This window comes from Oncorhynchus tshawytscha, linkage group LG09 (assembly GCF_018296145.1).
Source record: "Oncorhynchus tshawytscha isolate Ot180627B linkage group LG09, Otsh_v2.0, whole genome shotgun sequence".
Classification (NCBI taxonomy): Eukaryota; Metazoa; Chordata; class Actinopteri; order Salmoniformes; family Salmonidae; genus Oncorhynchus; species Oncorhynchus tshawytscha.
The window spans coordinates 66,410,645-66,426,466 of record NC_056437.1 but is presented as its reverse complement, the minus strand read 5'-3'; the positions used below and the strand labels follow the sequence as shown (position 1 = coordinate 66,426,466).

General features: G+C 42.3%; 1 long non-coding RNA gene across 1 annotated transcript; it reads right to left on the bottom strand.

Moving 5' to 3' along the window:
- Window positions 1-1,174: 1,174 nt before the first annotated feature.
- On the bottom strand, window positions 1,175-8,031 carry LOC121847197. Its single transcript, XR_006084140.1, has 2 exons — window positions 7,293-8,031; window positions 1,175-3,525 (listed from the first exon to the last, which is right to left on the bottom strand). It is a non-coding gene; the product is annotated as an uncharacterized LOC121847197 (long non-coding RNA).
- Window positions 8,032-15,822: the final 7,791 nt, after the last annotated feature.

The following is a 15,822-nucleotide window of genomic DNA, read 5'->3' as shown; positions in this document are numbered from 1 at the left end:
TTTGTCCTTTCCATCGCTGTGAAAATGTGTTTTACAGGAATATTCCTTTCATTTAGAAGAACTCTGTTAGCTCTGGTGTGAAGTGGTACTGACTGAGGACTTTAGTGGAACTGTAGCCGAGTTAGCTAAATACTATTTTGGTAATGTTGTCAGAATATTTGTTTTCCTATGGCTGTGTGTGTGTGTGCGTGTGGTGTGTGTGTGTGTGTGCATGTGCGTGTGTAACGAACGGGCCTGGTTCGGGCTCCACGCTCCCTTGCCCACTGATCCCTATCAGGGAAATGGACGGCTGGCGCTTAGTAGCTGGGCTTCCGTGGCAATTACCAGATCCCAGGAGAGGCTCCAAACCTGGCTCCCAAACAAGTCACAGCCTATGTGTTGCACTGAATAAAAACCCAAACGCCCATGTAGGCTAGAAAATTGCCCCTCAAAAAAACTAAAAATTGGACTAGCAATAATCCCCCGCGCAGTGTTGCGTGAGGTATTTGGTTTCCCTGAAATATGTGCTCATCTGACGACTGAAATGGGATACGCTCAGGGTTAAGCCACTGAAACGGCAACCCATGTCAGAAAAATATAATTATCTTTTTTTTTCTTCCTAGCCAAATGAACTGCCAATGATTGGGGGATCAAACCAAAATTTCCCAGTCTAAGAATGTTCAATCCATTTCAGGCTAGGACTAGAGTACAGGCAGCTGGTGCATGAAACAAGTTACATGTTAAAATGTTCAGTGCACCTTGAAAGTCCAAGGAGAAGAAGGAGGAGAGGAAGGAGAAAATGAATGAGAGAAAGAGAAGGAGAAGGAGAAAGAGAGATAGAGAAGGAGAAGGAGAGAAAGAGGAGGAAGAGAAAGAGAAGGAGAAGGAGAAGGAGAAGGAGAGAGAAAGAGAAGGAGAAGGAGAAAGAGAAGGAGAAAATGAAAAAGGAGAAAGGAGAAAGAAAGAAAAGGAGAAAAATGAAAAATGAGAAAGAAAGAAAGAAAGAAAGAAAGAAAGAAAGAAAGAAAGAAAGAAAGAAAGAAAGAAAGAAAGAAAGAAAGAAAGAAAGAAAGAAAGAAAGAAAGAAAGAAAGAAAGAAAGGGAAAAGATCAGTCCCGTATTGGTTTAGCTGAACATAGTGGATGACACCATAAATCATTGTTGATTAATTGCTTGTAGCAGTGTGGTGTGTATATATATATATATATATTTTATTTTAATCTGAGAAATCTTGAAGGAAAGCAAAGCTCAAGGATAAGATAAAAGCATCTGGTAACACTTCACAATAATTGCTGTGAAACCCTGAAGATCTGAGAAGAAATTCCAATGTTTTTTTCCCCTCGTTACTTCTTCTCTGCTTTCCTTGTGTTTGAATGTAACTACATTTATTTTCTTTTATCCCCATTGGTATGTACATTATCAGATCGTCAAGTCTTACTTCACAATTGGTGGCTCCAATGTACAGACGTGTTGAACAACACAAAACTATATGCTTCATGAGGTATTGACTGCACCTAGAAGCTGGATAACCCATCAGTGTGTGACAAATCAGAGATGACAGAGATGACATCAAACTTGAATGCTAAACACACATTCATGCAACAGGGATGACTTACTGTACCCCCATCCAGTATCATGTGTCGCAGACATCTTTAAGGAAGTGGACCACCCTAACTTCAAGTTGAACTTAGGCCGACATCTTTTTTTAAGTCACAGTGCCACCATGCAGGGTGGCAGACTGGGTGGCATCCCCCGCTGCTGGGGTGAGATCGGTGTTGAGCATCCCAGGGTGTGTGTGTGTGTGTGTCTGCTTAGCGCCCACCACCTTCATGGTTGCCAGGGGGAAAATGCCCCCAAAGGAACCAGAAATACTGGGCTGGTACCATCCTGTGGTGGGGTGGGTGTCCCGGGATGGGTGTTCCTGTCTGGTGCCCACCACCTGTCATGGCAGCCAGCGGGCACAACATGCCCTCAAAGGCACCAGACAGACAGACAGACACCCACAGGGCTCTAATTACACAGGCTAATTAACCACATCTCAGCCGCGGAGCCGCCTCCCGCCTCTGCCCTCCTCAGGAAGGGGCACCGCCAACCGGACCACCAGGACCGCCACCAGGCACACCAGGGGACCACTAGGCCATGTGTGCCCCAAGCCCTGTGCGACCTCCGGGGGAAACCACAAGGCAGCATGGGGTAGAGACTGGAGAGAGACGGGAGGGAGGATAAATACAGCTTAGCCTCAGACTGATAGGCATCTCCAGATTGTGGGGGCATGGGAAGATTGTAGAGGAAGAGGGGACAGGGACAAGGTCGCGGACAGGAGATGGTACAGGGCTGGTGAAGGAAAGACGGGCTATAGTAATGTCTGGAATAGAGTGAAAGGAAGGGTATCAAACAAACTGATACTGTTCCATTCATTCTGTTCCAGCCTTTACAATGAGGTGAGATTTAAAAGTGACACCAGCCTCCACTGTTCTCTAACCAGGCACTGTTCCAGAGGAGCACCAGACATTATTTATCCCCCTCTTGTTTAACTTGTTGCCACAGTGACGGAGCTGGGAAAGCAGGATCACCCCGGTGATGCCTCGCTAGTGGCCTGGTTTTCACAGCTGAAGGCCAGAGAGCAAAACACATCACCATGACTCACTTTTAATTGCTGGCACTACTCAGTGTATGATAACACTAAGAGAAGAAACACAACTGAACGATCGAAGGTTGAGTGCTGTTGAGTGCCCCAGACCAGAATATTGGCCATTTTCTGATGATTGAAATTACCAAAAACATCCACGGTTTGCCAGCAGGTGGTCGCTATAACACACTGCGACAGCAGCAAGCAATAGGATGGCCAGCCGCTGCATTTAGCAATTCGTTGTCGCGGTGTGTCCGAAGATTAACAGGCAGCTCTAGTTCTTAACAGGAGCAGCACTCATACCAAAAGGTAATAGGAAATATCCCAACAGTCCACAAATCCCATTGAACATGACTTATCAATGTGATCATTTAACCCTTGTGTGGGGTTCGGATCTATGGGACCCATTTTCAATGTTTATTAAAAGAAAAATGATACAATTAATAATTTTTCAACCTGAGACTAATTGGCCTTGGCTCATTTTCTGTGACGAACATGTAAAATAACACATTTTCATTGAGTGCACCCCCACACATTTCTATTACATATGTGGTGTACGTTATTTTGATATATTGTAAAAAAAAATAAAAAAATAAAAAAGTATTTATCCACACTCTCCCCCAGTCAGGTGGAAATTGGGAGAGGGACACACACACAAAAAAAGTTTTGCATGTGTGGCCCCTAACCACAATCAGTATGGCAAAAGGAATCTTTGCTCATAGGGCCTTGGAAATAATTTTTGCAGAGGAGAAGCTAGTGTGGAAGGAGCGTCTTCCATTTTGAAAGATGAAGAACTTTCCAGAATATGAGGATCATGTCTCTGTCAATTTGGAGTCTGACAGTGAGTTGGAAGAAGAGGATCAGATTGACCCTCCGCCAGCCCCAGGACCAGCCAGTCAGCAATCAGCTAGGGCAGCCTGCAGGAGGAGAAACATGGATGTCAAAAAGAGGAAAATCATTCTGGACTGCCCTAATTTGGAGGGAAGGCATGTTTTTGGAGAGCGATGGAAAGAGATGGACCAAACTCATATACATGTATACTTTGGGGTTCTTATCCTTGCTGGTGTTTTCAGATTTTCAGAGTCCACAGAATCCCTGTGGGATGCAGAAACTGGCAGAGAACTTTTCCGTGCAACATTGTCTCTGGAAAACTTTTTCAGGATTATCCTCTTCGATAACCGAGACACCAGACCAACTCGGCGGCAGGGAGACAAGCTAGCTGAAATCAGGATAGTGTGGGACAGGTGGGTGGACCGCCTTCCCCTGTTTTACAACCCTGGTGTCACGCCCTGGTCGAAGTATTTTGTGTTTATCTTTATTTATTTGGTCAGGCCAGGGTGTGGCATGGGTTTTTGTATGTGGTGTGTATATATGGGGGATTGTAGCTAGTGGGGTGTTCTAGATAAGTCTATGGCTGTCTGAAGTGGTTCTCAATCAGAGGCAGGTGTTTATCATTGTCTCTGATTGGGAACCATATTTAGGCAGCCATATGCTTTGAGTTTGGTGTGGGTGATTGTCCTTAGTGTCTTTGTTCCTGTCGCTGTGTTAGTTGACACAAGTATAGGCTGTTTCGGTTTTCGTTACGTTTATTGTTTTGAAGTGTTTTGTGTGTATTCGTGTTACGTTTGTTTGATTAAACATGGATCGCAATCTACACGCTGCATTTTGGTCCGACTCTCCTTCACCACACCAAGAGAACCGTTACACCTGGGCCCAACGTTGCTGTTCATGAGCAGCTTATGCCATTTAGGGGCCGCTGCCCCTTCAGGCAGTACATACCGTCTAAACCCACAAAATATGGAATCAAGATCTGGGCTGCCTGTGATGTCGCTTCATCATATGCGTTGAACTTGCAAGTGTGTACAGGGAAGACAGAAGGAGGAGCTCTTGACAAGAACCAAGGAATGCAGGTTCTGGACATGTCACTGGGACTCTGTGACCACAACATCACATGCGATAACTTTTTTACTTCGCACAAGCTGAGACAGGATCTCCTCAAGAGGAAGCTGACGATGGTAGGAACAGTACAAAAAAAACAAGCCAGAGCTCCCATCTCAGCTGTTGAATACACGGAACAGGCCTATCAATTCCTCTAAGTTTGTGTTCACGGCCCACACGTACCTAGTGTCCTACGTGCCAAAGAAAGGCAAAAATGTGGTACTCATGAATATTCTTCAACGTCTCGGACACCTCGGTGTACAACGAGTTTGTCATCTGGCTGGCGTTGAACCCAGATTGGAACAGAGGGAAGCACCAGAGGAGACGGCTCTTTCTCGAGGAGCTGGGAAAGGCATTTGCAAGACCTCAAATCCAGAGGAAGCAACATATCCCAAGGACCCCAGCTTCTACAGCCATCGTAAGGAGAATTCAGGAGGAGGAGGATGCTTGTGCCCCATTCGCCCGACCCACAGAACCAACAACTCCGATACTGGAAGTAAGTGTGAGTGATGTTGTTGCATGTATGTGTGTCTGACTAACCTACCTTGGCCTACTGTAACTAAACTCAGCAGAAAAAGGTTCAGCCCTTTTCCAGGACCCTGTCTTTCAAAGATAATTCATAAAAATCCAAATAACTTCACAGATCTTCACTGTAAAGGGTTTAAACACGGTTTCCCATGCTTGTTCAATGAACCATAAACAATTAATGAACATGCACCTGTGGAACGGTCATTAAGACACTAATAGCTTACAGAGGGTAGGCAATTAAGGTCACAGTTATGAAAACTTAGGACACTAAAGAGGCCTTTCTACTGACTCTGAAAAACACCAAAAGAAAGATGCCCAGGATCCCTGCTCATCTGCGTGAACGTACCTTAGGCATGCTGCAAGAAGGCATGAGGACTGCAGATGTCGCCAGGGCAATAAATTGCAATGTCTGTACTGGGAGATGCCTAAGACAGCGCTACAGGCAGACAGGATGGACAGCTGATCGTCCCTGCAGTGGCAGACCACGTGTAACAACACCTGCACAGGATCGGTACATCCGAACATCACACCTGTGGGACAGGTACAGGATGGCAACAACAACTGGCCGAGTTACAACAGGAATGTACAATCCCTCCATTAGTGCTCAGACTATCCGCAATAGACTGAGAGAGGCTGGACAGAGGGGTTGTAGGCCTGTTGTAAGGCAGGTACTCACCAGACATCACCGGCAACAACGTTGCCTATGGGCACAAACCCACCGTCGCTGGACCAGACAGGACAGGCAAAAAGTGCTCTTCACTGACGAGATGCAGTTTTGTCTCACCAGGGGTGATGGTCGGATACACGTTTATCGTCTAAGGAATGAGCATTACACCGAGGACTGTGCTCTGGAGCGGGATCGATTTGGAGGTGGAGGGTCCGTCATGGTCTGGGGCGGTGTGACACAGCATCATTGGACTGAGCTTGTTGTCATTGCAGGCAATCTCAATGCTGTGCGTTACAAGGAAGACATTCTCCTCCCTCATGTGGTACCCTTCCTGCAGGCTCATCCTGAAATGACCCTCCAGCATGACAATGCCACCAGCCATACTGCTCATTCTATGCGTGATTTCCTGCAAGACAGGAATGTCAGTGTTCTGCTATGGCCAGCAAATAGCCCGGATCTCAATCCCACTGAGCATGTCTGGGATCTGTTGGATCGGAGGGTGAGGGCTAGGGCCATTCCCCCCAGAAACGTCCGGGAATTTGCAGGTGCCTGAGTGGAAGAGTGGGGTAACTTCTCACAGCAAAAACTGGCAAATCTGGTGCAGTCCATTAGGAGGAGATGCACTGCAGTACTTTATGCAGCTGGTGGCCACACCAGATACAGACTGTTACTTTTGATTTGGACCCCCCTGATTTGGTTCAGGGACACATTATTCCATTTCTGTTAGTCTGCGTAAATTTTCAGTTTATGTCTCAGTTGATGAATCTTGTTATGGTCATACAAATATGTACACGTTAAGTTTGCTGAAAATAAACGCAGTTGACAATGAGAGGACGTTTCTTTTTTTGCTGAGTTTGTGAGTGACTGAGTGAGATGTTAGTAAAAATTCCTCAACTAAGTATTTTCATCATTCTGGATTGCAGCCGTTAGCAACAAGAAGAAGCACTGCGATGTGTGTGGACCGGAAGACACAGTACACATGCATCAAGTGTAAGAAAAACATTTCAAACACACACACAGTAAAACTCTGTCCCTCATGTGGTGTGTAGACAGGCCTTAATTGGGGCTCATTTATCATTTCCATAACATACTGTACATAAACTTTGTCCTTCCAATTTGTTCATTTCAAAGCAATAAACATCAATAGTGATGAAAACCTTGTTTCATTTATATTTGTTCAAGATAAACATGATTTATTCCACCCATGTCTTGATTATAATGAACAAAAATCACATAAAAAAAAAAATGAACAGCGCTTTTATTGATAAACGTGACATAGCAGAGGTAAATGGCAAACATTAACCATGTATGCCTTCTACATTGCTTGTAGTTGATATAAGTCAAAGTCTAAGTATTAAGTATTTTTACAGTATTTTCTTTTAACCCAATAATGTTGTGGGTCCATCAGACCAGCGAACATTGGGTGAATAACAAAAACATAAACACCACAAGGTTTAAAATGACCTGTAATAGACATGATGGAACCAGGGTCAAAAAGCTACAAAAGACAGCTCAGCTTGAAGAAAAACGAGAAATCAAATTCTCACTCACCTTTTGCCAAGAACGAGCGTCGCGGTCTTCCAGGTTTTACAGCCATTTTAACGACATGGAAGTGTCAGACTTTCCCCGCAGCTCTTTCCACTGGCCTCCGACACACAAGACGAAAACAGACCGCAAACCCCCTCGGCAGACACCTCCGCTGGTCCGACTTCTATTTTCCTCGGTTTGTTGTACTCCTCCCAACAACTGTTGTTGATTTGTCAGTATGATATAGTTGTCCTGCTGTGTATTTATGAGCGTGGCCCTTTGGGCCTAGCTGGATTGGTAACAGGCAGCGTGTAGCGTTTCAGTAGTGTGAGCGAGGTTGGCAAGGTGGCCTAGGTTAGTTACCTCACAAGGTAGCAGTACGAACAAGAATAAATAACAGGAGTCTTCTTCTGGAGTCCTGTGCGGGAGATATCTATCTTAGATATAGATGTTAACTATGGAGGTGTTATTCCCTGCACCACAAAAGAGAAAAATGGTGATGTGCGTTTTAAAATGTAACTTTTGTCAGCCAATCCATCAGAATGGTTACAGCTGGTAGTAGATGATTCCTTAATAGTACCACTATATAGTATATTAGTTTCAATTATGTTTGCCCATCCTGTCAAAGCCAATTGGCCATACCAATTGCAAAGGGAATTTTGCAATTGGTACAGCCAGCAAGAGAGAATCTGTTGAAAAGTAAAGTTAGATCAATGTCTGATCCTCATCATAGTTAACTTCTTCATTGTTTTTCGGTCTAGTGAGTACGAGTGGATCCAGTGGGTTTTCATACCATGATGCTGTGTTAGTGGAGCGTATTGGGTGGGTGGGTGGTCACTATATTTTCAAGCCGTTGACGTATACAACATCTCCTAATGAGGCGCAGTAGCTGAGCGGTTGTTTATTTACGGACGACACGCACCGTTTGAAGGTACTCTTCATGAAATGGTGGTCTTTGAATAAACTGCCATATAGAGCAATGAAAGGTATCCGTTCAATTGAGCATTTTTTACTACTCTATGATATGGGTTTAGTATTTCTGCCCAGTTCTTGATAGATTCTTCCTTCTATCATCTCTATACAAAAGAGATGGAGAATCATTTTGGGGTCCAGGACTAGGTTTAATCTGTGTTTGGGAAGCAGACCCATAATCTCTACCTCAATCGCATTGTGTGTCCTGTTCCCATGGGATTTAGGCTAGTACTCTTTTACTGCTTTGTTTGCAAATCACCCTGAGAATTCAGGCTGTGTGTGTGTGTGTGTGTGTGAGAGAGTGTGCGTGCGTGCGCGTGTGTGCATATGTGCATGCAAGTGTATTAATCTTCATTCTAAAATCCACAGGGGGTCCACTGCCTTCTCAGGTGCCGTCCTCTCCAGGCCGGCGTGTCGGAAGAACTGTGGAGGGAGGGTGGTGAGAAGGTAGGGGGGCTGGGATCTAGTCAGGACTGGGGAGGGAGGGTGGTGAGAAGGTAGGGGGGCTGGGATCTAGTCAGGACTGGGGAGGGAGGTTGGTGAGTAAGTAGCACTCAGGTGGGGGCTGGGGTGTAGTCAGGACTGGAGAGGGAGGGTGGTGAGTAAGTAGGGGGTCTTGGGTGTAGGTTAGACAGGAGAGGGAGAAAGGCAGTGAGGAGGTAGACACTCGGCAGGAGTTGCACGTGGAAAGAGGGATTGGATGTGGCCATTGTTGTCGAGGCGCTTGACAGACAGACATCCCTTCCCTGAGGGAAGAGAGGATGTAGCCTGTGAGAGACTGGGGAGGACAGATCTGTTGGACTAAGTGCGTTCTCTGTGCCGCCTTGGCCTGAGGACAAGCCTAAAAGTGTGTGACAACAACCAGCCTTGTACGCAGCATGAGAGGGAACCTATACAGTGGGAATGCACTGTGCTGGAATGCACCCTTAAAACCCTGGGATCTTAAACACATGACTAAGTAAGAATGTAGAATGTTAGAGGGTCGTTCTTGAATTGTGCTGGCATTTTGGCGTGACATTTCTATTCTTCCGATTCTAAAGAAACTATTAGTGCAGCTTAATGACCATTATGATTACATTGTGCCACTAGTAGGAGTATTAACACCAATGACAGTAACACCAATGACACATTTCAGGGAATTCAGGATGTTCTTAAATGGAGGCCACATATGCTAAGGTCATTAACCCTTTAAAAATGATTTACTGAAGTGATATGATTATTCATTTTGAACACAACGTAATTTCCCTCAATTTAAAGGTATACTCAGAGATTGGACGTAGATGCAAAAAGTGAACAACATAGCGGGTAAATTTCTGCAAAAACTAAGAGCAATGAAGGGCGAGACGCAAGTTCTCCACCATTTTAGTCCCGTGGCTACCACGCTGAGACAGCATGCATTCGCTCATCTCAACATCTGCAGTGCAGCTTGCGACAATGTCACTAGACTGAGTCTACCTTTAAAGGGCAACTGGATGCAAGAAACAACTTCTCTGGTTGAAAATGGCCTATATGGTATTTATATTAGTCAAAAACATATATTCAGTGCCAAAATTGACCAAAACACGTAAAGTACCAGTCAAAAGTTTGGATACACCTACTCATTCAAGGGGTTTTCTTTATTTTGACTATTTTCTACATTGTAGCATAATTGTGAAGACATCAAAACTATGAAATAACACATGAAATCATGTAGTAACCAAAAAAGTGTTAACAATATCAAAATATATTTGAGATTTGAGATTCTTCAAAGTAGCCACCCTTTGCTGTGATGACAGCTTTGCACACTCTTGGCATTCTCTCAACCAGCTTCACCTGGAATGCTTTTCCAACAGTCTTGAAGGAGTTCCCACATATGCTGAGCACTTGTTGGGTGCTTTTCCTTCACTCTGCGGTCCTACTCATCCCAAACCATCTCAATTTGGTTGAGGTCGGGTGATTGAGGAGGCCAGGTCATCTGATGCAACACTCCACCGCTCTCCTTCTTTGTCAAATAGCCCTTACACAGCCTGGAGGGGTGTTGGGTCATTGTCCTGTTGAAAAACAAATGATAGTCCCACTAAGTGCAAACCAGATGGGATGGCGTATTGCTGAAGAATGCTGTGGTAAATCACTGACAGTCTCACCAGCAAAGCACTCCTCCCCCCACCCCCAGTAACCCCACTGACATAACATTTAAGGACACATATTATATTTGTAATAATAGGTATTTTAATAGGTAGGTATTACCTATTAAAATAGGTATTTTGATAGCCCTCTTTGTTTTAATTTGTCTATACAACATATGAAATACTTTTGTTAACTTTCTAGCTTTCAAAATAATATATATGTCTAAATCCACAAAAAAATGTCACTATGCTACTCATCACTACTGGGACAAGCCAATATGCTTGCCCTAAGTAATTTAAACAATCCATAAAAAAAAGTTTTTCAGTTTAAATTACTTTGTGTTTTATCATTGATACACAGTTCAATATAAACAAAAACCTGTATGATGTGTAACTATTTCTAATTTTAAAGTGTATTTCATGATTTCATAGGCAAGGAAAAGGAAAAAAATTCTAATGGAACCGCAATTTAAAAATGACCCCAAAATATCTGCCACATCAGTTACGTTACATGCCAATTTTTTCTTTTGCATGTCCAAATTTGATTCCTTTACTATCAATAAAAATACATTGTATTTTTGACATCCTGTATTACAGCCTAATTAACCCTCAGCTCTCTTCTGCATGCCCATTAATCCTGGGAGAGAGATAAACCTCTCTCTGTAATCCCTAAAGCTGACCTTTTTGCTAACAGTGTTTAACTCAAGTGCCTGTGGTGTGAGCATGGGTTTCTCAGAGTGGGTTTGTGCGAGGGTAGAACTAAACTACAGCCTTAAAGGGGCAATCTGCCATTGCTACATCCATTTTGGGATTTATAAATGAATGATATGTACACATTGATTTTTGGAGAATATAACTTAGAAATGACATATGAGCTCAGTTAAATTGTCACACCCCATCAGAACCCAAAATATAAGATTGTTTTACTCAGTGCATTCGGAAATTACTCAGTCCCCTTAACATTTCCCACCTTATGTTACGTTACAGCCTTTTGTTACATTACAGCCTAAAATTGATTAAATGTAATATATATATATACAATACCTCATGATGGCAAAGCGAAAACAGGTTTTTTGAAATTTTTGCAAATACCTTATTTACATAAGTATTCAGACCCTTCACTATTAGACTCGATGTTGAGCTCCAAATGTATTTGTCACATGCGCTGAATACAACAGGTGCAGACCTTACCGTGAAATGCTTACTTACAACAATGCAGTTCAAGAAATAGAGTTAAGACAATGTTGACTAAATAAACTAAAGTAAAAATGTTTCATAATAAGTAACACAACAAAATAACAATAACGAGGCTATATAGAGGGGGTACTGGTACCAAGTCAATGTGCGGGGTAAAAAAAAAAGGCAAATTTTTTTTTAAAATCGTTTTTGCTTTGTCATTATGGGGTATTGTGTGTAGATTGATGAGGAAATAAAACAATTTAATCCATTTTAGAATAAGGCTGTAACATACCAAAATGTGGAAAAAGTCAAGAGGTCTGAATACTTTCCGATTGCACTGTAAATGTAAACAAACACTATATAGCTTCAAAACGTGGTTAAAACTATAATTTGATGAATGGTCAGACCTTGAAACCATAGGTCTGTCTATGAATTTGAGAGTGGTTACATTTCCAGCCCCATCCCTCGGCTTTTTACAGAAACCTGGGTGAGAAAAAACGCTGTGTTATTGTTTCAACTGCTGATTTCTCCTTTAACTGTTGCAGTAAAAGTAATGAATAATCCAGGTTAGGCAACTGACTCAACCAATTTTGATTCTAGCCCCACGTTCCATTATGTAATTCACATGATGGTGATGAGATGTCATTCAGGTGTTGATAAATCTACATTTCTGACAGCTCATTTATGTTGCAGTCAGCGCTTGTGAATTGCATGCCAATGAATAGGCATCAAACCTGATAGGTCGATTGGTCATTCAAGTTATATTGAGGAGCTCTCTGATTCAGAGGGGTTGGGTTAGATGCAGAAGACACATTTCAGTAGAATGCATTCAGTTGTGCAACTGACTATGTATCCCCCTTTCACTTCCCTTCCCTGTCAGTCACGTTACCTTGGGAGATGATATTGTTTGGAAGTCTGGCTTCAGAGCCTCAACCTACAGGATCTTCAAGATGCAGTCTGGGACTTCTCTCAGTGGCTTTTACACGGATTTAAAGGGTGATTGCTTTCATAAATGCTATGAATTTCCCCTGAAGCTGCTGCCACCACAATATTAATAATTTGAGCGCGTTAGTCAGTACATGGCATATATTGTATACACACACACACACACCACACACAAAGCAAGATTAGTCAGATTGCCATCAGCCCAGGTTTGGGGTCAATTCCACAAATTCAATTCTAATTACATTCTCTCTCCCTGTAAATTCCATTTAATTCAATTCAAATTCCAGGTCAGTCTTTGAAATTAGAGACAATTAAATTCCTCTGAATTCCAATGTTTGGTCAATTCCAATAATGAAATTCCCAATTCAGTATTATCCCCAACAATTCAACAAATTCCAACTTGAATTCCCTCAGGCTTTCAGGCTGATCAAAAGCCTGCCTTAATGAATTGGACCTGAAGTTCCTATCACTGCTTAAAACAATTGTTCTAATGTCTTTTTTTTAAACCATCTTTATTAAGAGCTGCCATTTCATTGTGAGGAACTGCAGTCTTGTTAGATTTGTTTTCTGTTTTGTCTTCTGTTATGGGAGTTGTCCAATTCATTAAGGCACGGATCAGACAGCCTATCTATACTGGAAATATAGGACTACAGGTTGACATGATTAAAAACAAATACTACAGTAAATGTTTGATACTATGGGCATCAATTCCATTAACTGGTAAATATATTGATATTGAATTCCAATTCAATTCCGAAGATTAAATGTTTTTCCAATTGCAATTCAATTCCTATTCTAAAAGTCCAAACAGTCTAATTCCAATTAAATTCCTATTCCATAACTTGAAGATTTTTTTAATATTTTTTTTACATTTAATTCAACGTAAATTCTCTACTTCATGAGTGAATTCAAAAATAGAAATGTCTAATTAAATTGGAATTGACCCCAACCCTGCATCAGGCTATCCTCCAATTGCAAATGCTGATGCTGACATTTTCGACTTGATAATTGGTTGTAGTTATACACATGCTGTGTTCAACCAGTTCGCAAGTTGGAAATGTACAAGTTTCCTAGTTTGATTGAATTTTTATACATTTTATTAAAGATAAATTAACAAGGGTGCTCCAGCTGGTGAAGTCTCCACATACAATTTAAGAAAATAATCAAGGATAACAAAATAAAGCTTAGAAGCTTATTTCCATTGTGGTCCTTTTGGAGGGGGGGGGGATTGTGCAGCAAGATTAGGCAGCAATGGTAGTGGCAACAAACAGTGACAGACAAAATTGTTGTTTGTTTCATAAAATGAGCTAATTAGTTCTGACTAGCACATGAACGCGGCAATAGAGCGGTGTGCAGCAGCATCGACCAATGAAATTAAAGAAACTGAACATCTCAAACCATCCTCAGCCCCATCACAGATCCCGAATTAGATCAATGTTCACCAGCCACAGTCGGTCCAGAACTTTTTTTTAACTTCCTTGATTTACAATTAATTTAAAAACATATATTGTATTTTACAATGAGTATGCATTGTGAGTTGTATTAGACTGGAAATCATGATGTAACTAAAATCCTGATGTAACTGTCTAAATACTATACACCTGTTATTGCCATTTGCCCTGATCAAGTTTGAAGGGGAACAAATGCACCAAATTATTTTTCAATCATCAACATAGAAATGCTACCAACATTTTTTTAACTGAAACTTGATACAAATAATGGAGTCACTCATGAGTCACTGAACAATATTTTGAAAGAGGAAGTAAAGTACTTTAAGAATATGTTCTCATTTCAGTCTCCTCTATCTCCACTAACCGAAGCTAATTGTATGGATTTTTTCCCTATTAATAATGTAAAATTAACATCTGTTCAAAAAGACACATGTGAAGGCCAAATTACAGAGGAGGAACATATTGATGCAATTAAAGCCTTTAAGTCAACTCCAAGGCTGGATGGCATACCAGTGGAAGTATACCAGTCTCTATGGGCGTACCACAGGGTTCAATTCTCGGGACGACTCTGTTCTCTGTATATATCAACGATGTCGCTCTTGCTGTGGGTGATTCCTTGATCCACCTCTATGAAGACGACACCATTCTGTATACATCTGGCCCTTATTTGGGCACTGTGTTAACAAACCTCCAAACGAGCTTCAATACCATCCAACACTCCTTCCGTGGCCTCCAACTGCTCTTAAACGCTAGTATAATTAAATGCATGCTTTTCAACCGATCGCTGCCCGCACCCGCCCGCCTGACTAGCATCACTAATCTGGACGGTTCTGACTTAGGTATTTGTAGTTGTCCACGTATTCTAAATGTCTGGCTGGACTGTAACCTCTCCTTCCAAACTCACATTAAGCATCGCCATTTCAAAATTAAATCTAGAATCGGCTTCCTATTTCGCAACAAAGACTCCCTCACTCACGCTGCCAAACATACCCTTGAAACACTGACTATCCTACCGATCCTTGACTTCGGCGATGTCATTTACAAAATAGCCTCCAAAACTCTACTCAGCAAACTGGATGCAGTCTATCACAGTGCCATCCCTTTTGTCACCAAAGCCCCATATACCACCCACCACTGCGACCTGTATGCTCTCGTCGGCTGGTCCTCGCTACATATTCGTCGCCAGACCCACTGGCTCCAGGTCAGCTATAAGTCTTTGCTAGGTAAAGCTCCACCTTATCTCAGCTCACTGGTCACCATAACAACATCGACCCGTAGCACGCGCTCCAGCAGGTTTATCTCACTGGTCATCCCCAAAGCCAACACCACCATTGGCCGCCTTTCCTTCCAGTTCTCTGCTGCCAATGACTGGAACAAATAGCAAAAATCACTGAAGTTGGAGACTTATGTCTCCCTCACTAACTTTAAGCATCAGCTATCTGAGCAGCTTACCAATCGCTGCAGCTGTACACAGCCCATCTGTAAATAGCCCATCCAACTACCTAACTCATCCTCATATTGTTTTTATTGACTTTTTTTTGCTCTTTTGTATTTCTACTTGCACATCATCATCTGACATCTATCACTCCAGTGTTAATTTGCTATATTGTAATTACTTCGCTACTATGGCCTATTTATTGCCTTAGCTCCTTACTCCATTTGCATACACTGTATATAGATTTTTCTATTGTGTTATTGACTGTACTTTTGTTTATCCCACGTGTAACTCTGTGTTGTTGTTTTTTGTAGCACTGCTTTGCTTTATCTTGATCAGGTCACAGTTGTAAATGAAAACTTGTTCTCAACTGGCCCACCTGGATAAATAAAGGTGATTTTTTTGTTGTTGTTGTTGTAAATAACAAACTTTTTTGATATACTCAGAGGACCATTACTAGAATGTTT